The 25,618-nt window shown below is 43.0% G+C and overlaps 1 protein-coding gene and 1 pseudogene across 1 annotated transcript in view; one reads left to right on the top strand and one right to left on the bottom strand.

Annotated features, from left to right (window-relative positions):
- Positions 1–25,618, top strand: part of LOC129709424 (G patch domain-containing protein 8) — a 457,275-nt gene that overhangs the window by 395,015 nt on the left and 36,642 nt on the right. The gene's annotated exons all lie outside the window — the stretch shown is intronic.
- Positions 2,835–2,985, bottom strand: LOC129716376 (U1 spliceosomal RNA; annotated as a pseudogene).

Below are 25,618 nucleotides of genomic sequence, written 5' to 3'. Positions count from 1 at the left end.
TCTTGGTGACTGTTCGCAGGGATGCCAACATGGTGGTAATGGTTCATTTGGATAATCCCAGTCCCTGGTAAGGTCTATTCAAAACCTACAACCCAGGAGTTTGATGTGTTCATGGCATGGGTGGCTTATGCCTGATACTGGGTGAGTCAACAACCATGGTCCACTAGGGAAATCCATAGGTGACTCGACCACCACGTCGTGATGAACTGGGAACCATGGCTATGTAGGTCGGTCGGGCACCTTCTATATCCCGGAGGCAGATTCCATCTGTATTGCAAAGTGCCCAACTGATGAGGCAGAAGGGAGGGAAGCAAAAGCAGAAATTCCCCCTATCCAGCGTGTAGGCATCTACCGCTGCTGCCTCTTATCTGGTTCCTAAGTCACATACATAGGTTATTGGTGATTCCGTTTTGTTGCAACCAAATTGATACCTGGCGTTCAAATTGCTTAATACCTTTAGCAGATATTTTGGGTTTGACATCCATTCAATGTTATCATAAATTTTCCCCCGTGACGTGGTGTCTCCCACTGTGTTCTAGCTTACCTAGGAGATAGGCAGCCGATAGTTAAAAATGTCTTTTGACACACCATTGCCAGATCTGTTTGACCAATTTGTTGCACGATAATGATTTTATGCTCCCCATATGGTTAATATAAGCCACCACCATAGTATTATCAATCCGTAACCGTATATGCACGTGCTGCATTTGAATGCATATGCTTTTAACCCAATAGGCGACCACCAATCCCAAATAGTTGATGCCCGGTGTGTGCAGTAACGATGATTCTGAATTGGTCCATCTGTTACCTGTGCTGGATATGGAGTTAGTTGCTCCCCAGCCTAAAGCACTGGCATCGGTTTTTAATAACCAAGTTAGGATTGGTGATAATAATAGGGCTGAAACTATGCCAAACATTGTCTGCCCACCACTGTAATTCTGATATAGCTTCAGTGGGTACATTCATGATTTGATTATAGTGACCCGAGCACCTTGGCAAAGTAACAGTCATATGGATAGAATTGATATTAAAGCCCAGATAATCCATGGTAGTTAACGGCTTCAATTTTGGTTTATCTGGGTGTAGGATGAACCTCAGTGTTTTAAGGAGCTGTTTCGTAGCTAGAAACTGCTGCCACAGCTAATTCCTTTGTTTTTCCCTAATATGAGGATATCATCCAATATATGCCATGATTATGCTTGTTTTCTTAATATTTTCATGGCTATTTTTAGTATTTTTGTAATTAGTTTAGGGCTGAGGTTAGACCATTGTTGCTCTAACCTGCAGGTGCAGCAGCCAGTAAAGAAAGCGAATGGCATGTTGGCTTTCATAGCAAGAGGATTTGAGTATAGGAGCAGGGAGGTTCTACTGCAGTTGTATAGGGTCTTGGTGAGACCACACCTGGAGTATTGCGTGCAGTTTTGGTCTCCAAATCTGAGGAAGGACATTATTGCCATAGAGGGAGTGCAGAGAAGGTTCACCAGACTGATTCCTGGGATGTCAGGACTGTCTTATGAAGAAACGACTGGATAGACTTGGTTTATACTCTCTAGAGTTTAGGAGATTGAGAGGGGATCTTATAGAAACTTACAAAATTCTTAAGGGGTTGGACAGGCTAGATGCAGGAAGATTGTTTCCGATGTTGGGGAAGTCCAGGACAAGGGGTCACAGCTTAAGGATAAGGGGGAAATCCTTTAGAACCGAGATGAGGAGAATTTTTTTTCACACAGAGAGTGGTGAATCTCTGGAACTCTCTGCCACAGAGGGTAGTTGAGGCCAGTTCATTGGCTATATTTAAGAGGGAGTTAGATGTGGCCCTTGTGGCCAAGGGGATCAGAGGGTATGGAGAAAAGGCAGGTACGGGATACTGAGTTGGATGATCAGCCATGATCATATTAAATGGCGGTGCAGGCTCGAAGGGCCGAATGGCCTACTCCTGCACCTAATTTCTATGTTTCTATGTTTCTATTGGGAATGCTGTATACTCCCATAGTTGCCCCATCCAGATAAATTTTTAGGTATCTACAATGATCCTTGTGTATGGTTATAAGATAGTATGCATCTTCCATATCAATGCTTGCCATAAGGTATCCTTTGGAGATCAGATGTCTGGCAGTGACAAAACATCTCCATCTTAAAGTGTATATACTCAACAGATTTATTTAGTGATATTAGGTCAATGATGATGCTACATTCACCATCGTTTGTAGTTTTGGTGAATATATTCGATACAAATTCCAATGGTTCATGTTTGCTCCCATGATCCCTTTTGTAATGAGCCTTTCTAGTTCAGCTTGACCTTCTCACTTCTCTTTCTTAGAGGGAAAAATGCCCTTTGGGCGCATTGCTGAACTGGCGGTAATATGCCCAATTTGAATTCAAGTTTTTATCCACTAATACTGTTGAGTATATATTTGTTATTTGTGACAGCACCCCATGCTTCTTTCAACAAGTGTAAATGCCCCCCCGCAGTTAGTAGAGCACCCTTATTTTGTGTAAACTGGGAGGAACCAGACTACCCACCTCCATGTTCATTGTTTTTTCATGAAGGCTCTGCTTTGTTGGTACGCTGGTGCTGTCGGTGGGGCGGCGCATCTTCCAATGGTTCCGCTCTGGGCCCCTGTCTAAAAAGACCTTTGGGGGTAATAAGCAGCGGTCCCTTGCTTTCACCAGTCCTTGGATGTGGGTGTTGACTGGTGGATGCCGAGGGGTGCTGCCAGCTGGGTGTTGGATGAGATGTCCTGCTCGTTCCCGGGCCTGCCCTCATGAGGCACACAGGTTTAGCTGCCTCTCTTCCCGCTGCAGCGGTTTTGCATAGCCCCGCATATTTGGGGTTGAGGGCAGGTCTTATATGCCACAAATGGCAGTCGAGTATCCCGCATTTGGGAACATCTTAGGCGTCAGCACACTCGAAGTGCAATGGGATAGCCTCGTCCTGGGAGAACCACCTTGGTGATCATGGCGTCTCGCCTGCCAGGTGAGTATGATCCGTGGAACGAGCAAAGGCGGTGATTTTTGGTGTTAGGAGCTTCAGAATTCGCTGCTTTTAGCTCTTGACTGCGAGTCTGCTGACCCAGCTGCCTGCAGATTTACCTCTAGAAAGGCCTTCTCCTGCAGGGCTTTGTTGGAAAGATGGTCGCGTGGAGGAGCCATGTAGTGGCCCACGACACCCAGTAGCTCTTCCTGATCCTGCTCCCCTGGCATACTCCTGTTCTCGTCCGCCTGCCCAGCGGTTAAGCCAGCCCAGCCCTGGCCTCCTTAGCTAGCCTCAAAAGAGGGAGCAAAAGGGGGTGCTATAAATTGGAGGAGGCATATGCCCTACCTCCGTTGTCGCATCAATCCCTCGACAAGGGAGATGGCTAGTGCAATAGCACTGGGGTAGGAGTGTCAGCTCCCTTGGCATTCAGCCAGTGACCCCTCGTTTTCCTGGAGGTTTTGAGCTCCATGACCTCCTCTGGCTTGGGGAGACAGACATACTTGTTTTTGCTGTCTCCAGCCTGTTCCAGTGTTGGAGGAAAGTTAATTCCTGTAGAACCTGTATTTTTGGTAAGGTTGTCTTACCTGTAGTTAGAGGCTGCCTGCCGTTTTTGGGCGGCATTGTAGCGGTTCCCGGGCGGCGATTCTCCTTGTCAGTAGTCTGCAGGGGTGCCGGTCGGGTTTTTAAATTTCCCTCCGGTCCGCTGCTGTTAACTGAACAGCTGTTCAGCGGACCGGTATCAGCGCAGCTCCCTGTCAGTGGTCCGCAGCGTGTGCAGTCCCGTTTGCGCCTATCCCCCTCTACTGTCGGCTCCTTCGCTGGAGTCGAACAGGGGCCGCTTCCTCTGCTGCTTTGCTCCCCCTGGAGCAAAAAACACAAGGCCCGATTAAGGTAGGTACTTACCTAACGTTCCTTATTTCAGGCTGGTTTGCGGGAGCGCCCGACTCCCGCTGGGCCGCGTGTGCACAGCTGGACGATAATGCCGCACTTGCGCACTGAGCGGGCTTCTTCACGTAGTCACTCACGTGACTCCGAAGTAAAATCCCACTGTCCTGCATTGATTCCATATCCTCTTATGCCTTGCATATACCCCTGTCCCTTTAAACCTTCTTTCTCATCTTAAACCTATGCCTTCTAGTTTTAGACAGCCCTTGCATGGGAAACAAACACTGGCTATCTACCTTATGTCTCACATAATTTTATACAACTCCGTCATATCACCTTGCAGCCACTTTCCTTCCTGGAAAAACTGTCCCACCCTATCCAGTCTCTCCTTAAAACTCAAGCCCTCCAATCCAAGTAACATCATTGTGAAAAAAAAGACACAGTGTTCTGGAGTAACTCAGTGAGTCAAGCAGCATATGTGGAAAACATGGATGTGTCTTTTCAGGTCGGGACCCTTCTTCAAACTTTTTTATTGCACCCTCTCTTCCTTAGTTACATCTTCACTGCATTTTGTGATCAGAACTGCATATAATACTCCAACTGCAGCTAACCAACATTTTGTACCACTGTAACATGACACCCTAAAACTTACGATAGACACAAAAAGCTGAAGTAACTCAACGGGACAGGCAGCATCTCTGGAGGGAAGGAATGGGTGACGTTTCTGGTTGAGACCTTTCTTCAGACTGGTTAGGGATAACGGAAACGCTAGATATAGACGATGATGTGGAGAGATAAAGAACAATGAATAAAAGATATGCAAAAAAGTAACAATGATAAAGGAAACAGGCCATTGCTAGTTGTTTGTAGGGAGAAAACGAGAAACTAGTGCGACTTGGATGTGGGAGGGATAGAGAGAGAGGGAATGCTGGGGCTACCTGAAGTGAGAGAAATCAAATATTATACCACTGGGCTGTAAGCTGCCCAAGCAAAATAAGAGATGCGGTTCCTTCAATTTTTGTTTATCCTCACTCGGACAATGGAGGAAACCTAGGACAGAAAGGTCTGTGTAGGAATGGGAAGGATAGTTAGAGTGTCCAGCAACTGGGAGATCAGGTGGGTTCAGGTGGGCTGAGCGAAGGTGTTCCGCGAAACCATCACCCAGTCTGCGTTTGGTCTCGCTGATGTATAAGAGTCCACATCTTGAACAACGCATACAGTAGATGAGGTTGGAGGAGGTGCAAGTGAACCTCTGTTTAACCTGAAAGGACTGTCGGGGTCCCTGGACAGAGTCGGGGTCCCTGGACAGAGTCGAGGGAGGAGGATAACATCTGGTGTTGCATCTATTGCGGTTGCAGGGGAAGGTTTCTGGGGAGGGGATGGTTTGGGTGGGAAGGGATAAGTTAACCAGGGAGTTCCGTCTCTGCGGAAAGCGGAAAAGGGTGGAGATGGGAAAATGTGGCTAGTGGTGGGATCCCGTTGCAGGTGGTGGAAATTTCGGAGGATTATGTGTTGTGTGCGACGGCTGATGGGGGTGGAAGTTAAGGACTAGGGGACTCATGTGTCTTGTGACTAGAGGTGGAGCAAAGTTGGAGCTGCCGGGTACCGAGGAGACACAAGTGAGGGTTGACGGATAGGATGGAGTCGAGGTACGTGGAAATCATTTCCGTGGGACAGGAGCAAGCAGGAACATTGGGCCTGCCAGGGCAGATGTGTTTATGGATTTTGTGGAGAAGGTAAAGCTTATACTCAATTGCTAAAAAGTCAAGTACTTTATCCAAATAAATCTTAAGACCAGAGTATTGGTAGAATAAATTAAGGGGGAACTATATCACTCGCAAAATGATTAGAGGCAGTGGTTATGTTCTTTATTCATGTCTATCCTCCACAAGTAGTCAAACATTAATATTGTATTTGCTCTTCAGGACTCATTATTACAGCATTTAATTAGACCATGGAATTTAACCACACTGCATTTAACAATAAATCTATGAAACATGAATGCAGATCTTTGTATTCTACCTGTGATTATTTTTTTTTGATATCAAGAGACGACTTACCGTCACTGAACTAATGGTTTTTCAAATCTTCAGTTAGTTTAATCATTGAATGCTTGTACATTATGGTGTACTCAGAATCTTTCAGATTCCCATGGTGGATGGACATTACTGTGTTCCTACATTCTTTAAACTCTGCAAGTGGTCATACATAATCTAAAAAAAAGGAATATAAATGAGACAAAACACGAAGACAGAAGCGCAGTCTTGGCGATCGCTTTGCCCAACACCTCCGCTCAGTTCGCAATAACCAACCTGATTTCCCGGTTGCTCAGCACTTCAACTCCCCCTCCCATTCCGAATCCAACCTTTCTGTCCTGGGCCTCCTCCATTGCCAGAGTGAGGCCCAGCGCAAATTGGAGGAACAGCACCTCATATTTCGCTTGGGTAGTTTACACCCCAGCGGTATGAACATTGACTCCTCCAATTTCAGATAGTCCTTGCTTTCTCCCTCCTTCCCCTCTCCCTCCCTTCCCAGTTCTCCCACAAGCCTACTGTCTCCGCCTCTTCCTTTCTCCCCCCCCCCTTCCCCCCCCCCCCCCCCGACATCAGTCTGAAGACGGGTCTCGACCTGAAATTTCGCCTATTCTTTCTCTTTATATATACTGAGTTTCTCCAGAATTTTTGTCTACCTTCGATATTTCCAGTATCTGCAGTTCTTTCTTAAAGAAAAAATAATCATAATCACTTATGTATTACAACACAGAACGGGATATTCAGCCCATCAGATGCATGCCGACTCCTAGCAAAGTAATCCTATCATTTCCACTTCTTGAAAACCTGTAATATATTCTGCCTCACATGCCCATCAAATCCCATTTGGCATCTGCTGCTCCAAGAAGTAATTTACATAATTCAATGAACCTAAAATTAATGCTACTGCAAAGCTATGCTGAAAGTCAATTTAAACAGTGAAACTGGGAGAAAAGTCAAAAATTATTCCAATGTATAACATTTCAAAAAAGGAAAAGTCAAATATTCTACATTACAACCAAGTCTGCAGTTTAAAAAAAAACCTTACTGGGTGTGAAATATTTTTAATATACTCAGCAGGTTATGAAATGCACTATATAAATGTAAATTCTTAACAATCAATGATGTGGCATAGACTGGAAACTGACAAAAAAAGAATGTTAAACCTCAGAGACATTAAAAGCACCCATTTTTCTTAGACAGATTACATTTTCAAAGTGGAATATAGCAACACGTTATAGATTAGTCTAACTGATAACAATAGTAATAAATATGCACCGATAAAGAAGCACCGATGCAAAGAATGGTGATAAAGGCACTTTAAAAGAGACATTTAAAACAGTGAAGCAGATGTTTGGCATCTGATGCTGCCAAATCAGAATTAAAGGGCGCTCTTCTAAAAAAGAGTTGAGGAGGAAGTTCTTCAGTCAGAGGGTAGTTAATCTGTGAAACTCATTGCCACAGAAGGCTGTGGAGGCCAGGACAATGGATATTTTTAAGGCAGAGATAGACAAGTTGTTGTTTAGAACGGGTGTCAAGGGTTATGGGGAGAAGGCAGGAAAATGAGATTAGATGGCAGAGATCAGCCATGATTGAATGGCGGAGTAGAGGCGATGGGCCTAATTGCCTAATTCTACTCCTAACGTGAACTTATGAAGGTGTTCAGGGCAGCGTTGGGGATATGGCCACGGACTGCATCATCCAGGTGCCAGTTTGCAAACCACTAAATGGGGGTTTGATTGTTTAGTTTAGTTTAGAGATGCAGTGTGGAAACAGGCCCTTCAGCCCATCGAGTTTGCTCCGACCACTGATACCCGTACACTTAGCACTAGCCTACACTAGGAACAATTTATCATCTTTACCAAAGCCATTTAACCTACAAATCTGCACATCTTTGGAGTGTGGGAGGAAAATGGAGCACCCGGGGAAAACCCACACGGTCACGGGGAGAATGTACAAGCTCCGTACAGACAGCACTCATAGTCAGGATCGAACCTGGGTCTCTGTTGCTGTAATGCAGCAACTCTACTGCTGCGCCACTGTGCTGCCCTGTTGTTCTCAACAACGTGGCCACTAAAGGCTAAAACAGCGGTAGGGCGCAGTCAGGTTGTGGAGCTGTGGGTGGGAGGACATAGGAAAGATGACCTACAATCCAGCCCAATAGTATAGGTAGAGCGCAGATCTTTGAGATTAGTTTTGAATTGCTCTGCACCTCTCAGACTGCAACTCAGTGTTGGGTGACTTAAAGAAGAGTTCACTATCATATAATTTTCCTCCCCAGTTACAAAACATGCCCAAAATAACACATAATCAATATGCATATCTGTTTCTTGAGCCTTGATGTCAGTTCTTGGTTTCCTGGGGTACACTTCATTCTATGTATTTAATTATTCACTCAGTTTTTATTGATTTTTTCCCTTTTTTCATCTTCCAGCACTTCTGGATTTGTAAGCATAGAGAATTAGAGCTCAGAAAGAGAGAAATCATATTATCTCTGACAAAGACATCGCACTAGTATTGATTAGAAGTTAAAAATAAATAAAGGTTTGACAATGCATTGTTTAAATATACTAAAACGCAGTTTATAAAATAAAATTAGTTCAGATGGCAGAAGAGGAGCTCAAATGGTATGCAGCACTAAACTGGAATATTTAGATATTGCCTTTAAACTTGAAGCATTTTCAGATGCGCATATGATCAGAAACGGAGAATTTAAAGGACACAGAAGGATACTAAAAAATGGACTTGTATACGTTGATCTTTTATCATCAGCTTTGAAATAGGAACCCTTAAGGTGAAACGCAAGGCCTAAAAAGAGAGATTACATAATACATTAATACATTTTCCCACAGTATATTTCCTGAAAATGTTTTGTAATAAACCAGGGAAGTCCTTGTAACAGACAGACACAAAAAGCTTGAGTAACTCAGCGGGGCAGGCAGCATCTCTGGAGAGAAAGAATGGGCGACGTTTCAGGTCGAGACCCTTCTTCAGTCTGAAATACCACCCATTCCTTCGCTCCAGAGATGCTGCCTGTCCTGCTGAGTTACTCCAGCTTTTTGTGTCTATCTTCAGTTTAAATCAGCATCTGCAGTTCCTACCTACACAAGTCCTTGCAAAAGTTTGTCTTGCAATTTTCTGAATGCATTGATTACAGATATTTTTGAGTGGCACTGGCTGAACGTTTGCCTTGATAAATGGCTGAACATTTACCCTGACTATTGAGGTACTCCACAATGAAAGTACCGCATTAAAAAAAAAACATTTTCATTCAAGAATAGACGGATTCCAGAGTGGAAAAGTCATGCAACTACGCAAACTAACACTCTCCACTCAACTAGAAACTCAGATTTTAGAGCATGTTATTGTGTAACACTGAATCATTGTCTTATTTCAGCAACAGGCACTAAACACACTGTGGGGGGGTGATTTTTCTGTGTGTAAGGTACTTTGTTAGTCTGTGTCCAAGATGGCTGTCGGAAGAGAGAGTGTACGCTGGCGCGCTTTAGCTGCCGCTGCTCTCTCTTCACATTGTGTTTTATTTGATTTTTTGATTTTGTGTCTTTGGAGCGATTTCTATCTTTAATTTGTGTATTGATGATGTCCTTATTATTTATTTTTCTCCGACTATATGTTTTTTTTCTCTTCTGTTTAATCTTTGTAAGGTGACCTTGAGATTTGAAAAGTGCCCGAAAATAAAATTTATTATTATTATTATTAAACACAGTTCAATACAGAACTCTACACCAACACCAAAGATGCCACATCTGCCCCATCTGTCTGCACAAGATACCTATCTCATCTGTCTGCACAAGATACCTATCCACCCATCCCCTGCGTTTGTCTGATTGTCGGAATCCCCTTTAAACATGGCTATTGTATCTGCTACTACTATCTTCCCAGGCACCACCTTCCAGGCAGGGACGGAAAACCCGGAGGGGGCCAGAGGGGACACGTCCCCCCCCATGTTTTGAGAGATGGGCGACATCCCCGCCAGGTTAACCTGCCTGGGCTTGCGGGAAATATGGCCAGCGCAGAGAAGCAGTGCTGGTATCCCGTCAGTCCAGACAGGGCTGTAGTTAACCTGGTGAGACAGGCAGTTGAGCTGTATTTAGCGCTGGATTGAGCCTCCGAAGCCTCGCGCACGTGTGTGAGTGTGCGCATGCGCGCGCGGCCGCCAAAAAATTGTGTCCCCCGTCCCCTCCATGTTTTGATAGTGAGTTCCGTTCTTGCTTCCAGGTACTTAGCACTCTCCTTGCAATAAACGTGCCTTGCGAATGGTCTTCAAACTATTCCCCTCTTACCTTAAACCTATTCCTTCCATTATTTGACAATTTCACCCTGAGAAAAAAGCTCTGTAATATCTACCGTCCCTATGCCTGTCATAAGTTTATGTACAGTTGTCAGGTCGGCCCACAACCTTCGATTCTCCAGAGAAAACAATCAGGTCTGTCCTACTTCTCTTCTTAACTAATACACCCTAATACAAACATTGTTGCATCGGAGAATCAAAGCGCAGTTCATTATATACCAGTGTTCTGGTCTATATTATTGTCCAGTTTACTTTTCCAACTGAAAAAAAATAGTCCCTTGTAAAATAAACATCATGTGCAGTGGTGTGGGTCTGATGCGAAGATCATGAAATCAAAGCATACCGTAACATTTGTAAAATTAAAATCAATAAATGTTATTTATTTGTTCAGGTAAAACAATGTTTCTAAAATATGTCAGGGAAAGGAAAACAAATATGTCTATTTTTGTCATAAAGTCATAAGTGATAGGAGCAGAATTAGGCCATTCAGCCCATCTTCTCTGCCATTCAATCATGGCTGATCTAACTCTCCTTCCTAACCCGATTCTGCTGCCTCCACCCCATAACCTCTGACATCCTGAGCCAATGCCTGAGTCCACCTCTATGCCATCTAAAATGTTGACTCTTATGCCTTCAGACTTGGTCCAACAAGTCATCCTACTACAAAAGGAATCACTAAGATATAAGAGAAGAGCCATCTGTCTGTTTTGGGTAAGAAGGAACTGCAGTTGCTGGTTAATGCTGAAGATAGACACAAAATGCTGGAATAACTCAGTGTGTCGTGGTAAGTTTCATTGTCTGTAACTCATTTAAACCTAGCTCACAGCTAACTATGGCCTGTTTCCATTTTCATCATTACTCTTTTAGAAACATAGAAACATAGAAACATAGAAATTAGGTGCAGGAGTAGGCCATTCGGCCCTTCGAGCCTGCACCGCCATTTAATATGATCATGGCTGATCATCCAACTCAGTATCCCGTACCTGCCTTCTCTCCATACCCTCTGATCCTAACCATGAACCGGCCACAAGAGGGGCCTGTGTGCAGTTCTTTGTTTTAAAGGATTTCTTTTATTCATTTGGACTTTACATCGGGAACAATCTTTTATATCATCATCTATATCTATAAGATTTGTTTCCCCTTTCCCCTGACTCTCAGTCTGAAGGTTTTGACCTGATACGTCACCTATTCCTTTTCTCTATAGATGCTGTCTGACCCGCTGAGTTACTCCTGCTTTTTGAGTCAACCATTCCCATTTGTCAGTTGTGTGCTTACCCAATAACAACTGCTTCCAATGTATCCAATAACATTCTAATTTGCTTTACTCCAATTTAGTACCTTTCTGCGAGACTAGACTTATCATGCAAAACAATTTTAAAACTTACGGAGTTGTGAAATGCTCTTCCACCAAAGTGACCTACTGGTGACCTAGCCAGGCTCATTTCCCAACAGAAGGTCATGTGTGTATTCCCTTCTCAGGTTGTACTATCCACATACTGTTTCAAGAAGCACTCATAGATACACCAAACACATTCTGGCTCGTCTAAGCCTATGGCACTGAGGAAGTCCCGGTCAATGTAGGGGTACTTAAAGTCACCCACGAAGACAACCAAGTCTAACAAGGGGGCGAACCACATAGTGAATGGTAGGGCTTTGGGGAGTGTTGTAGACCAGAGGTATCTAGGAGTGCAAGTACATTGTTCCTTAAAAGTGGCGTCATAAGTAAGTAGGGTGGTCAAAAAGGCTTTAGGCACATTTTCCTTCATCAGTTTAGAAGTTGGGAGATCATGTTACAATTATGTAAGACAATGGTGAGGCCACATTTAGAGTATTGAGCAGTTTTGGTCACCAAGTGGGCGTGTTATTGAGTAGAATAGAATTTCTGTTTTGTTGATGCTTTTCTCTCATAGACAAGCCACATTTCCTTCCTTCCTTCCACTCACTTGAGGAGTTGGGTAACGTACTACAACGACAAGGCTAAGATGTCTGTCTTCCTACTCAAGGCATCATACATTGTCACCCATAGTCCACGTAGCCAACATAGATTTTCTTTGGTTGTCACTATATTTGAATGAGTATATGGATAGTGGTGATGAATTTTATAAATGAGTAGTGCACTGCATTCAGTTTTCAAGATTCAAAGATTCAGGCCTATCAATAGTAAAGTGACAGCACTGCTATTAGCGTCAAAGAAACCTGTTACAAAAATCCAGTAATTATCCATGGCATGGCTTTCACTTTGCCTAATGTTAATTACTTTCTGAAATCTGCTACAGGCAATCTCTGCTACCCAGCAACAGTGATGTTACCAGTTTAGCTGAATGGTCAATCAGATTGTGTAGGAAGGAACTGCAGATGCTGGTTTAAACCAAAGATAGACACAAAATGCTGGAGTAACTTAGCAGGACTGGCAGCATCACTGAAGAGAAGGAATGGGTGATGGGTCATGACCCTCTCACAGCCAATTTCTGATTTTATCACTTCAGGCTGTAACTGCCCTCCAAAGCCTCCAACCTTATCTTTCACCATGAGCACCAGACCAGTTAATCACTTCCAGCTGTCTGCCCTCCAAAGCCTCCAACCTTATCTTTCCCCAGCCCGCATGGCCCAGTTTTACCTTCCCCGCTCACTCTGCAGCAACCCCAACATTATCATCAAACCCGCTGACAAGGGAGGTGCTGTGGTAGTCTGATGAGCTGACCTCTACCCCACTGAGGCCAAGCACCAACTCACGGACACCTCCTCCTACTTATCCTTCAACCATGATCCCACAGATGAGCACCAGGCCATAATCTCACAGACCATTTCTAAGTTAATCACTTCCAGCTGTCTGCCCTCGAAAGCCTCCAACCTTATCTTTCCCCAGCCCGCACGGCCCAGTTTTACCTTCTCCATTGCCTCCGCATCCGTGCCTTTTTCTATGGGAAGGAGTCGTCACCACCCAGTGGTGGTCCCTTCTCCTGTCTCCACTGGTCCCTCTCCTCTTGGACTCCCCGAGACAGCCTCCAACCCTTTTTATTGCTAACGGTCGGTGTTTCCCTGTCAGCCCACACGGCCCAGTTTTACCTTCCCCGCTCACTCTGCAACAACCCCAACATTATCATCAAACCCGCTAGCAAGGGAGGTGCCGTGGTAGTCCGGCGAGCTAACCTCTACCACGCTGAGGCCAGGCGACAACTCTCGGACACCTCCTCCTACTTATTCTAGGACCATGATCCCACAGACGATCACCAGGCCATAATCTCACGGACCATTTCTGATTTCATCACTTCTGGCTGTCGGCCCTCCAATGCCTCCAACCTCAGCCCCACACGGCCCAGTTTTTACCTTCTCCCCACAATCCATAAACACAATTGCCCTGGTGAATCAGATTGTTGTATTCTTAAAGACAATAAATCAGAAAATAGTGAGCGGGTTTATTGGTTCTTTTTTATGAAAGAACAGAAAGTAAAATGTATCTATTTTATATATGTATAAAATGTATATATTTAAGTATCAATTGAGGTTTTACCATGGTTATTAAAATTGAGATTACCAAATATAAATTAGTTTTTCAGAACCAGAGAGGTTGTTCGAGTAATTATTGATAATTTCTCTAAAATATCTCTGTCAACATTGCTTAACCTTTCCAAGGCTTATCACAGAGAGCACGTCAAAAGTTCATATCATTTAGATGAAGGGAGGGGATATTTGTCAAAACTTCAATAGCAAACTCATTGATTGCAGCTGCGAAATTCTGCATTTCTTTGTGTATTCTCAAGCTTTAACTGTTATCTGATTGATGGTGGGGAGCATTGACAGGTTCACCATCAGTGTGAACACAATACCTAGACCAAAATCTTATAATGTGCATTGCATTAAATATATAGGCTAACTAGCAAGCTTGTAATTCCTATACAGTGTGGCTGTCTGATGGCTTGTAGTGGTGTAGCATGAATGAACTCTTGAAGGTAAGAATAATTATAGAGCTTTTGTGAAAGCAACAATACAGTCACCATTACAGGAGACAAAGGTGACCTAGATACAATCGTCTCTCTAGATTCTAAAGTACTCAGTCCATCTCCCCTATCAGGAAGCATTTGATTTTACTGTCATTGCCCTTTTGCTTCACGGTGCATGTGTGAATTATATATTGTGAGACTCATATCATTATATATTTTTTAAATTATTGGTTACATGATTGTCAGTGGTGTTGCTGTGAATTCAGCTGTGTGTTTTCATTACATTATATCAGAAACAATGAATATTCCTGATGCAAATATACTTCTTGGTTACATATATATTCCAACCTGTAATATTCATATCAGTCATTATAAGTAGAAAAATATGTAGAGCACAAAATCCAGCTTCTTGCTGGAAAGTTACAATTGCTGAGCTAGTGTTAGGACCTTGAAAATAACCTGAACTGGCAGTTGTAAGCCTTTCTTATAGTCAGCAGGAAAGTGAAATGGACTTGAAACTTAGTTTAGCTGAAGTTTACTTAATTTTGTTCAAAACCTTTATTCAAGCGAAGCTTAGGAATGGATACGTCGTTTACACATGCCATATGATATAGAATGGGTCATTTGGCCCAATCCATCCTTTGCAGCACTAATGTTCCACTGGAGCCTACAAATGTAATTTAGAATAGTTTTTTTACATAACTATTAGTGAGGGTTAATTAATTCCTTAATTTCCAACAAGTATAAAGAACAAATATAGTTAAACATCTAGGTCTTTACAGGCAATTGCAATTCAGGGTTATTTTGAATCCTTAGTGTAATTAGAAAATAGAAAGACTGATTCTGAAGTTCGATTCACTTTACACCAGTCATTTTATTTCTCTTACGGGCAGAAGTAAAATTCTCGCGATCTGAAACGTCACCTATTCCTTTTCTCCAGAGATGCTGCCTGACCCCCTGAGTTACTCCAGCTTTTTGTGTCTGTCTTCAGTCAACTTTGGAGGTTAAATGGTATGGATCATTTTGGAAATATCTCTGCTAGTCTTCATCTCTAGCTTTTGTTACTTACTCCATCCATGTTATAATCAAAGTCCTCTCTCATCTGTATCCACCTACAGCCCCAGCCTTCGACCTTTTTCTAGCTTTTTCCAACATTCAGTCTGAAGAAGGGTCCTGACATGAAACACTGCCTATTCATTCCCTCCATAGATGCTTCCTGACCCGCTGAGTTCCCCTAGCATTTTGTGTTTTGCTCACGATTCCAGCATCTGCAGTTCCTTATTATCTACTCACGAGGAAGTGTTCACTCAATCCTTTATATATTTTCGTTAAAATGTGTAAATCACCATGCTCAAATGTAATAAATCTAATCTTTTTAATGAAAGCAAGGAGAGAAAATCTTCTCTGCTACAGGACTGGAGCCAAAGGTTTGGCATACTGCAAATGTGGCTCCATTGTTTAAAAATAAAACAATAAATGGCAAGCTATTACATACCAGTTCGTTTAACTATGGTGGTGGTGGGGGAGGGGGACTATTCATATCCATTCAAAGGGATGATTGAAACCTTAAGCAACAAATTAATCAGGGAGAGTAGACAGAAATTTGTTGAAGCAATACTATGTTTGATTAAGTGGATTTTTAAAGCTGCTAATTGAGTGAATGAGGAGAGTGGGTTGATGTGTTGTTTGGAAATAAGCACAGTTTTTGGCAAAGCCCCACATGGCAGGCTGGTCAAAAAAGTAGAAACCGACGGATTCAAGGGAGAAAAGCAAATCGGATCCAAGACAGGCACAGTTGCAGGACTAATTTTTGACCAAACTTAACATAGCTAAATGTTCTCTGTCTGTGGAGCTCCATGGGCTCTGTGCTTGGTTCTTTGCTTTTTGTTACAAATATTAACACTTTTGACAAAATATGAAACGGATTTAGTTTAGTTTATTATTGTCATGTATACCTCGGTAACAGTGAAAAGCTTTTGTTTGCGTGCTGACCAATCACAGACAAGATTATACATGATTACAGTCAAGTGGTCCACTGTACACAGATAAACCATAAATGGATGTATAAAAGAGGACAGAATAAAAATATTTGCAGAGGATACAATATTGGTTGGCATTGTGAGAGAGAGCCTTAGACTGTAGGAAGATGTAGATAATCTGGTCAATCGGTAAAAGCAAAAGCCAGAGAATTGCGAGCCAATGTATTGTGGATCCATAATGGCATGATGCAGCAGGATATTGAATGGTGTGAGGGAACAGAAGATGTTGAAATATACATCTACAGAAGTAGCAGCACAGATCAATAAGGTGGTTAAAAAAGCACACAGTCATATAATCAAGAATTCCAGAATGGTTACAGCCCAAAAGGAAGCCATTTGGCAGATCTTGATGATACACAATCGCTACCAGAGGAACCCATGAGTTCCACCCATTGGTCCATTCTCCACAGGTAGATAGACACAAAATGCTGGAGTATCTCAGCGGGACAGGCAGCATCTCTGGAGAGAAGGAATGGGTGATGTTTTTGGGTCGAGACCCTTCTTCTTTAAACTTTCGCACAACTTAAAAACTGGCTGACATGTAGTTGCTGGGCATAACCTTAGACAGTGAAGTCAAAAGCCATCTTAACAGTATTTGGATGTTGGCTTGAATCGCGACCTGCAGACCTGCAGACCTGGTGTAGCAGAGAGATAATAGGCTGAATGGCCTTATGCCATTGAAAAATACTCTATGATCTTGCTCGGTGATTGTTGAAGGAAGCCACTTTCATTATTCTCTGGATTGACAAATCTGATTAATTTTCAGAAAACATGGATGCACACACACGGACATTTAGTTTAGTCCTTATCCCACAATCGTTAGCATTTCCTGCTCCTAGGATGGGAAAGGAGGTCTTCTGCAGTCATGTCAATGCTAAAACGGTTCTGGCCACCAGAGCCACTCAGATTTTTCCCAATTCCCTGCAGGGAGAACACTCTCCAGGGAGTTACTCAACCGAGTCTGGAACTAGAGAAGACTGACCCTCCCTCTGTTCAGCTCCTGCATCAACAGCATTTTTACGTCTTTTAGAGGAGGTTTTTTTTGCTGGAGTAGAAGTCGTGATGAACTTCAGTAACCAGATACCAATACTGTCATCATTGAAGGAATAATATGGTGTTAATTAACGGACAGTAACAGGGATTGATTTTGTTTGTGTTTTCTCTAAGGAGTATGCCCAGTGTGGCACTCCTCCACATTGAGAACAGCCTTCAATAAGAGTGGCTTATATTTAAATCTATTTTAACTTCAGATGGCTCAAAGGATATAAAACATACATTTTCACCAACAAGCTAACCTTATTCAAATTTAGGAAGTTAGTTACGTAAATAGCTGAACTCAGGCCCTTGCTTATGCTGGCCCAAATGTTGGGAGTGCACTTTGTGTCCGGCAAGCTGACAGTTCTTGAAGACAATCTACAGAATGCAACCATTTGCATTTTATGCATTTTTGCAAGGCAACAATATTTATCAATAAAGAAAGGACACAACCTGCTGGAGTAAAACCCCTGTCCTACGGTACGAGTTCATTCCAAGAGTTCTCCCGAGTTTGCCCTGATTCGAACTCGGAGATTTACGGTAATGGCCATTCGTCGGTACTCTGGGCTCTCGTGGACGTTTTTCATCATGTTGAAAAATCTTCACGAATCTTCCCATGCTTACCTGCCGTTACCGAGTCTTCCTGAGTACCTGCCGTTAAGAGATGTCCCTGAGCTCCGACGTACCCGCTACGTTCATTCTCCGTGCTTACCACGAGTTTGATTTTTTTTAAACTCGGGACAGCTCTTGGAATGAACTCGTACCGTGGGACAGGGCTATTACTCAGCGGGTCAGGCGGCATCTCTGGAGAATATGGATAGGTGATGTTGTGGGTCAGAGGTTCTGCCTGTCCTGCTGAGGTAACCATATAACCATAACACAATTACAGCACGGAAACAGGCCATCTCGGCCCTACAAGTCCATGCCGAACAAATATTTTTTTCCCCTTAGTCCCACCTGCCTGCACTCATACCATAACCCTCCATTCCCTTCTCATCCATATGCCTATACAATTTATTTTTAAATGATACCAATGAACCTGCCTCCACCACTTCCACTGGGAGCTCATTCCACACCGCCACCACTCTCTGCGTAAAGAAGTTCCCCCTCATATTACCCCTAAACTCCAGCACTTTGTGTCCTTCTTTGCAAACCAGCATCTGTAGTTATTTGTTTCTAATATTTTTCAGTATCCTCAAGGACTAACAAAGGATGTAGGGACATCCTAAATGTAAGGGGAAGAAAACAGTGTGAACAGTACCAGATGCGTGTTTTGATTATTACTGAGTCCAAGGTGCGGATACCCTGATCCTGGCATTCCAGGATCACGTTCTACAAGATGGTTGTCCACTTTGCTTGGTTTAAGTGGCAACCAGATTCAGTATTGTGTGTAGTATCTTAAAGACTCAAGCTCAAAACTAGCAAGGTAACACTTCACGACAGTTATTAGTAATGGTTCAAGATAAAAGAGAAAAAAAAACTAAAATCTTATTGGGCAACATGGCCAATCAATCCAAAGTTTGACACAATAATACTTTCAGGACCAAGAATTAAGGTGACTGTCCAAAAAACAGAAGTGAATCCTGAAGTGCATTTCCACAGGTAGTAGTGGAGGCAGATTCATTTGGAAGATTCTGAAGGGAATGGCTAAGTACTCAAAATGAACGACTACAGAATCTGCAGAAAGGGTGGTGAATTGATGACAACAAACTAGAGATGGTTGAAAGCTTCAAGTTCTGAGGAGGAACTATCACCAGCAACTTGTCTTGGATCAATCATATCAAAGCAATGGCCAAGAAAGTACACCAACACCTTTGTTTCCTTAGAAGGCTTAGGAAGTTTGGCATGTCCCCAACTACTCTCGCCAACTTCAACAGATATGCAGTGGAAAGCAGTGGTAGACAAGGCCAACAGCATAATCAAGGACGAGTCTCATCTTAGAAGCTCCATCTTCTCCTCCTAGATGCTCCCTTTTCTCCCCTGTTCCATGCCCCCAGATTCAGGGACAATTTCCTCCCAGCTGTTATCAGGCAACTGAATATTCTATCGGCAACCAGAGAATGGTCCTGACCTACCATCTACCTCATTGGAGACCATTGGACTTTCATTTATCAGACTTTACTGGACTTTATCTTGCCCTAAACATTATCCTCTTTATCCTGTATCAGTACACTGTGGATAGCATAGTCTTTTCGCTGACTGGTTGGCACAAATTAAAACTGTTTTTCACTGTACCTCAGTACACTCGACAATAATAAACTATACTGAACTAAACTAAAGTGGTACTGGCAGGATAATTCTTGCATAGACCCAGTACTGACTTGGTGGGCCAAATTATCTCTTTTTATGCTATAAACTTTCCATGCCAATTAGTGCACCAATCTTTTGAAATTTAATTTTAGTGCATGCGTATGGCATGTTTTCCAGTTGCACATTGCTGTTGGCAGATGGCTATCTATAAAGCTCTCTTGATGCATACTCATTATAACACATCACAGCAGGCACAGTAACATAGTGATTAAGTTAGTGGACTAAAATCCAGAAAACAGGACCTTCAATTTAGGGAATTGAAATTAAAGTAATTAAATAAATCTGAAATTTAAAAAAAAACTGGTATTAGTGATGGTGATGAATTTACGATTTGGTGTAGCAGATGGGGCTTCTATGACAATGTCCTTCAGGGAAGCAGATCCACCATTCTGACATTTTCTGTGAGTGTTGACCCAATAAAATGCACTCTTAACTGGCTCCTCAATTGAAGAGCAATAAGTAATGTAAAATAAAAAATGCAGTAACGTTTGCACGTCATGAAAAATTAAATTTCAGAAATATGGTTGGACACTAACACCCGGGACTGGCTTGCAAATGTACTCCTTCAAATGATCTGCATTTCAATGATATTTTTCTCCTTGCATTATTATATTTTTTTCCTCTAAACTCAGCAGGTTCACAAGAAACTGGGTAAATGTTTTGAAAAAGGTGAATTAAAAGTGTGGTGGCTAAAGTTAGTGGTGGAAGGATGTATTGTGATTGGTAGTTTGTGAACAGTGATGTTTACACAGTGAATGGTGTTGGGTCTATTATTATTTGTGATCTATATTAATGACTTGGATGTAAATATAGGAGATATGATCAGCAATTATGCAGATGGCACAAAATAGCAGTGCCGTGGATAAAAGAGAAGGTTGCATAAGGCTGCAGAAGGAAACAGGTGGAAAGTTCAGAAGAATGTTGACATTTTTTATTTAATCCCAACAAGAGTAAGATGAAGGAATTTGGGGGAATGAAATAAGAGATGCATAAATAAATTAAATGATAGGGTGCTTAGGAATGTTGATGAACAGAGGTATCTTGGGATTCAGGTCCATAGATTCCGACGATAGGGTGATGCAGAAAGCATGAGGGTTAATGGTTTATGCAAGATAATTTACAAATATATCAAAAGCACGAAAGACCATCATCCTCCTCATAGTGTCCATGCCAACACAACAAGCATCTTAAGGGGTTGGACAGGCTAGATGCAGGAAGATTGTTCCCGATGTTGGGGAAGTCCAGAACAAGGGGTCACGGTTTAAGGATTTGGGGGAAATCTTTTAGGACTGAGATGAGAAAAATATTTTCACACGGCGAGTGGTGAATCTCTGGAACTCTCTGCCACAGAAGGTAGTTGAGGCCAGTTCATTGGCTATATTTAAGAGGGAGTTAGATGTGGCCCTTGTGGCTAAAGGGATCAGGGGGTATGGGGAGAAGGCAGGTACGGGATACTGAGTTGGATGATCAGCCATGATCATATTGAATGGCGGTGCAGGCTCGAAGGGCCGAATGGCCTACTCCTGCACCTATTTTCTATGTTTCTATGTTTCTATCTGTCCAATCTAAACCTAATCCCAAAACATACCATCCCTGAGTACAATCAAGGTATACAAGTACAAAGAAAATAAATAGCAAAGTGTAAGATATAGTGTTATGCCCCACAAATCCCTTCCAAGTGCCCACAAAATACACCACCAACTCTGCCGTAATATGCTATAAATGTGCCTCCATGCACCACATTGCAACTTAAATACAAATTGTTGCCGATAGTGCCTGAATAATGTGCTCTCCAAAGCCAAATTTCATAGCTCTAATATTTTACAACATAGAGATTTTTTTATTTATTGTGCTTTTGCTGCTATGGTGAAAGAGCTGTTTCATTTTATTCTGCTACCCATTTCTCATCTCTTTTCCATCTTACCTTTTTTCCAGATATCCTTTTTCGCCAGATATCTTTTTTCCAACATTGTGATGGATTCTCTTTCCATCTATGCTGTAGAGCATTTTATTTTCTAACAAATTGCAATAAATGTCTTTGTTTTTAAATCCCAGTCATTCTGATGCTTCTGACCTTAAATTTATGCTACCTAGTTATGCATTCGTTGATCAGTGTAAATAGTTTCTTCCCAATTGCCATAAAAATCTCCTTAGCATTTAACCACCACCAGATGTCTTCTGGATAGAGTGCTAGTTTAATTTGGATCTCCACATTATGAAAATCTCATATCACTGATGACCAGTGTAGAGACTTCCTTTAATATTCTCATCATATCTGTCAGGGTAAATGAAATAGAAAGTGAAAATGTCCTTAGGATACTGCATAATTTATCAAAGATTCTTGATGTATATTTATACTTTTGTTTTCTGCACAACTAAATTATTTAGGTTAATCATATATTGAAAAAAACATAAGAAAACTTTGACTCATCTACTCCTTACACTGTCTCGGGAAATGAAATAATCCAATTGAGATTCTTTTCATCCCAGTCATACCCTCTTTTCACTGTCATATTTGGCAGATGATACAAAAGTTTAAATGCACTTTTAGACTTTAGACTTTAGAGATACAATATGAAAACAGGCCCTTCGGCCCATCAAGTCCCCGCCGACCAGCGATCACCTTGTACACTAACATGACCCTACACACTATGTACAATTTACAGAAGACAATTAACCTACTAAACCTGTATGTCTTTGGAATGTGGGAGGAAACCAGAGCACCCGGAGAAAGCCAATGCAGTCACAGGGAGAACATACAAACTCCATATAGACAGTACTCGAGGTCAGGATCAAACCCAAGTCTCTGGCACTGTACATACCACCAGATTCAGAAACAGCTTCTTCCTGCAGTTATCAGACTGCTGAATGGTCCTCCCATAAGCTAGGGTGCAGTCATGATATTTCAACCTACTCCATTGCAGACTTTGGACTTTTTCTCTGTTACTGTAATGCATAATAGTAAGATTAAACGAGAACTTACCAGTTTGAAGTTTGATCTGATCTGAGACATGCCATGACGATAAGTTCCTTAATAGTGTCAGGGCTGGTTTTAATATCTGGAAACAGTTTTGGCTCGTATTAGCCATTGTCAATAATTTATACTGCCATAGTTACCCCATCCAGGTAAATTGTGGTATCTCCGAAAATCTTTTATGAATGGGTACTGAATAGCATGCATCTTTTAAGTCGATGTCTACCATAAAGTATCCTAGGAAATCCACGGTTAGCAGTTACAAGTTTCCATAAAGTGTGTATACCTGGTGAAAATACTCAAGTGGTTAAGTCAATGATGGTGCGACATTCACCATCTTTGGGTTTTTTGGTACCAAAGGTTCATATTAGACTTCTTTATGACCACTTTGTATATCTTCTCCAGTTAGCTAGTCCCTCATGTTCTTTTTTAGTGGGAGGGTAAACCCCTTTGGGGTGAATGGTGAACTGGTGGCAAGTTTCTTAATTCATTTTTTATCCTTGAATACTTTTGGTATATAACTACCAAGTGTGATAGTTCTTCATGCTTCCAACCCAGATGTGATTCCCCCCCCCCCCCCCCCCCCCCCTCCCCCCCTGTTAGTACAAACCTTATATGTGATGATAGGAACCATACTTATCTGTCTTCACTGTTGTTTAGTGGTATGTTCATTTCTTCGGTTTCTGGTTCCTTGTCTGTAGGGATGGTGGTATTGGGGGGTGGCACATTTTCCATGGGGCCCGCTCTGGACCCTGGCCTGAAAAGGCTTACGGGGGCTGGCATGAGGGCCCCGAGCTTTCACCAGTACCATTAAGTACACGCCTACTGGTGGACGCATGGAGGTACTGCTGTCTGGTTTTGTGTGGTTTGCTCAGACAGCTGTTAGCGGACTGGGCTTCGGCTCAGTACCCTGATTGTGGGCCGCAGCGTGTGCGGTCCAGGTGCCGCCTCTCCCCCCTCCACTGACAGAACGCTCCTTCCCTGGAGTCGAACGGGGGCCGCTTCTCTCTGTTCTGCTTTGCTCTCTCCAGTTTCTCCTGGAGCAACAAATAGGAGCAAAGTTGTAAAATCGAACCTATGGGTAAGTACTTACCTAACGGACCGTTCCTTCAGGCTTGTAGCGGGAGTGCCCGTACTCCCGTTCGTTGCTGATGCATCTGCGTGAACGCTCATGTCGCGCATGCGTGCTGGACAGGTTCTTCACGTAGTCACTCACGTGACTCCGAAGTAAAACAATATATTCTGCAGTCTAGTTATTTTCTCTTTGTACTACTTGTACTTGTGTCTGTCTTGATTGCACTCAGGTGCAGTATAAATTGACACTTGAACAAAGCTCTTCACTATATCTCAGTACAGATGATAACAATAAACCAATAATAAATCCAATACCAAAGTAACTGTACAAAATGGTGAACTGACAAACAGATGCATAAAAATGAAAGCACCAATAAAGATATAGTAATTCACTGGTGAAATTCAGTAAAAATCAGAAAAGCAGGATTACATTCACATTTAATATACTTCCTATTTTCATGTTTTGTCAACGTTGATGTTTAGACGTAGATGAATATTAATGTGATTAATGACGTTAACAGATACTTAGGAAATAGCACAATTTGCATTCCTGCAGTTCAAGTATAATTTTGGCACAATGTCGCCTTTGTATCACTTAACTATCTGTGTTATATCATGCTATTTAATAACGAAAAGTATTCAACATCCCTTCTTAGAAGCTTAGCTGCATATTGTATTAACCAGGAATTGGGATGTACATGCGAAAATCTCATTCATTATGATCTTGCACATCTCTCAGTGTCGTATCATATCTATTCTCTTCGCTTGTTTATCTCTCAAATACTTTACCTCAGCCTGTACTGATGTTTGATTTCTAGTTTACTACCCATCTAAACTGTCCGTTGATAAATTGCTGGAATCCCTGGCTTTGTTCCTCACATAGAACTTAGAACAGTACAGGTGAATGGTCAGTGTTCCTGGGGTGTAATAGTCTAAATCTAGAGGGTAGACATAAAATGCTGGAGTAACTCAGCGGGACAGGCAGCATCTCTGGAGAGAAGGAATGGGTGACGTTTCAGGTTGTCACCCATTTCTTCTCTCCAAAGATGCTGCCTATCCCGCTGAGTTACTCCAGCATCTTATGTCTACATTCAGTGTAAACCAGCATCTGCACTTCCTCCTTGCAGTAAATCTGGAGGGCATAGGTTTAAAGCAAGAACAGAACAACTAAAAAAGGACCTGAGTGGCATGTTTTTCACACAGATGGTTGTGTGTATATGGAGGGGCTACCAGAGAAAGGTGGGAGTCTAGGCAGCGGCAGCAGGAGCCTCGGTAGCAGTGGGACCTCGGCGGCAGCAGTGGGGCCTCAGCAGCGGCAGAGGCAGCTTGGGCATCAGTGGCACCGTGGCCGTCAACGGCAACTTGGGCCTCGGCGGCAATGGGAGCCTCGATGGTGGTGGGGCCTCACAGTCAATGAGCATGAGGGGACTACCGTGAAGAACAATAGGAACCCGGCGTGGGGGGACTGCTGTGAGGGACGGTGGGAGAACAAAAGGGGATCCGGTGTGGGGGTGGGGAGGGGCACTCTAGTTTAGAATCCTCTGCCCAGGGGGTAAAGGGCCTGTCCCACAGGCATGCGCGACATAACGTGGTCGCTTGAGCCGTACGGCCTCGCGGGGCCGGTCCCACTTCGATCGCTGGAGCCGTATGGAGTTGTGTGGAGCTGGTCCCGACATCGCGCGGGGCCCCGAAAAACTGACCGTGTTTAAAAATTCCGCGCGGCAACGGCATGCCAGCCCGCAGCCGCCTCACTCGATCTCCGTGCGGCTCCCTCTTCTGGTTTGGTCGCGCTTGCCGCATGCCGTACGGTTCAAGCGACCACGTTAAGTCATGCTTGCCGCATGCAGGCGCATGCTGGTGGGACCGGCCCTTTAGGTCGCGCTTGCCGCATGCAGGTCGCATGCCCGTGGGACAGGCCTTTAAGTCTGTGTTTGTTTGTTTGTTTATTTGTTCCGGTGAAGGCACTGTGCACACGGCAGCCAGCCAACAGTCGCTTTATCCTTTTCTTTGTGTTTTCACTTTTAATTTCAAGTTTTTGTGT

Source organism: Leucoraja erinacea, chromosome 2, assembly GCF_028641065.1.
Source record: "Leucoraja erinacea ecotype New England chromosome 2, Leri_hhj_1, whole genome shotgun sequence".
In the NCBI taxonomy this organism is placed as follows: Eukaryota; Metazoa; Chordata; class Chondrichthyes; order Rajiformes; family Rajidae; genus Leucoraja; species Leucoraja erinaceus.
Note: the sequence above shows the minus strand (reverse complement) of the source record. Positions and strands in the feature narration are given on the sequence as shown.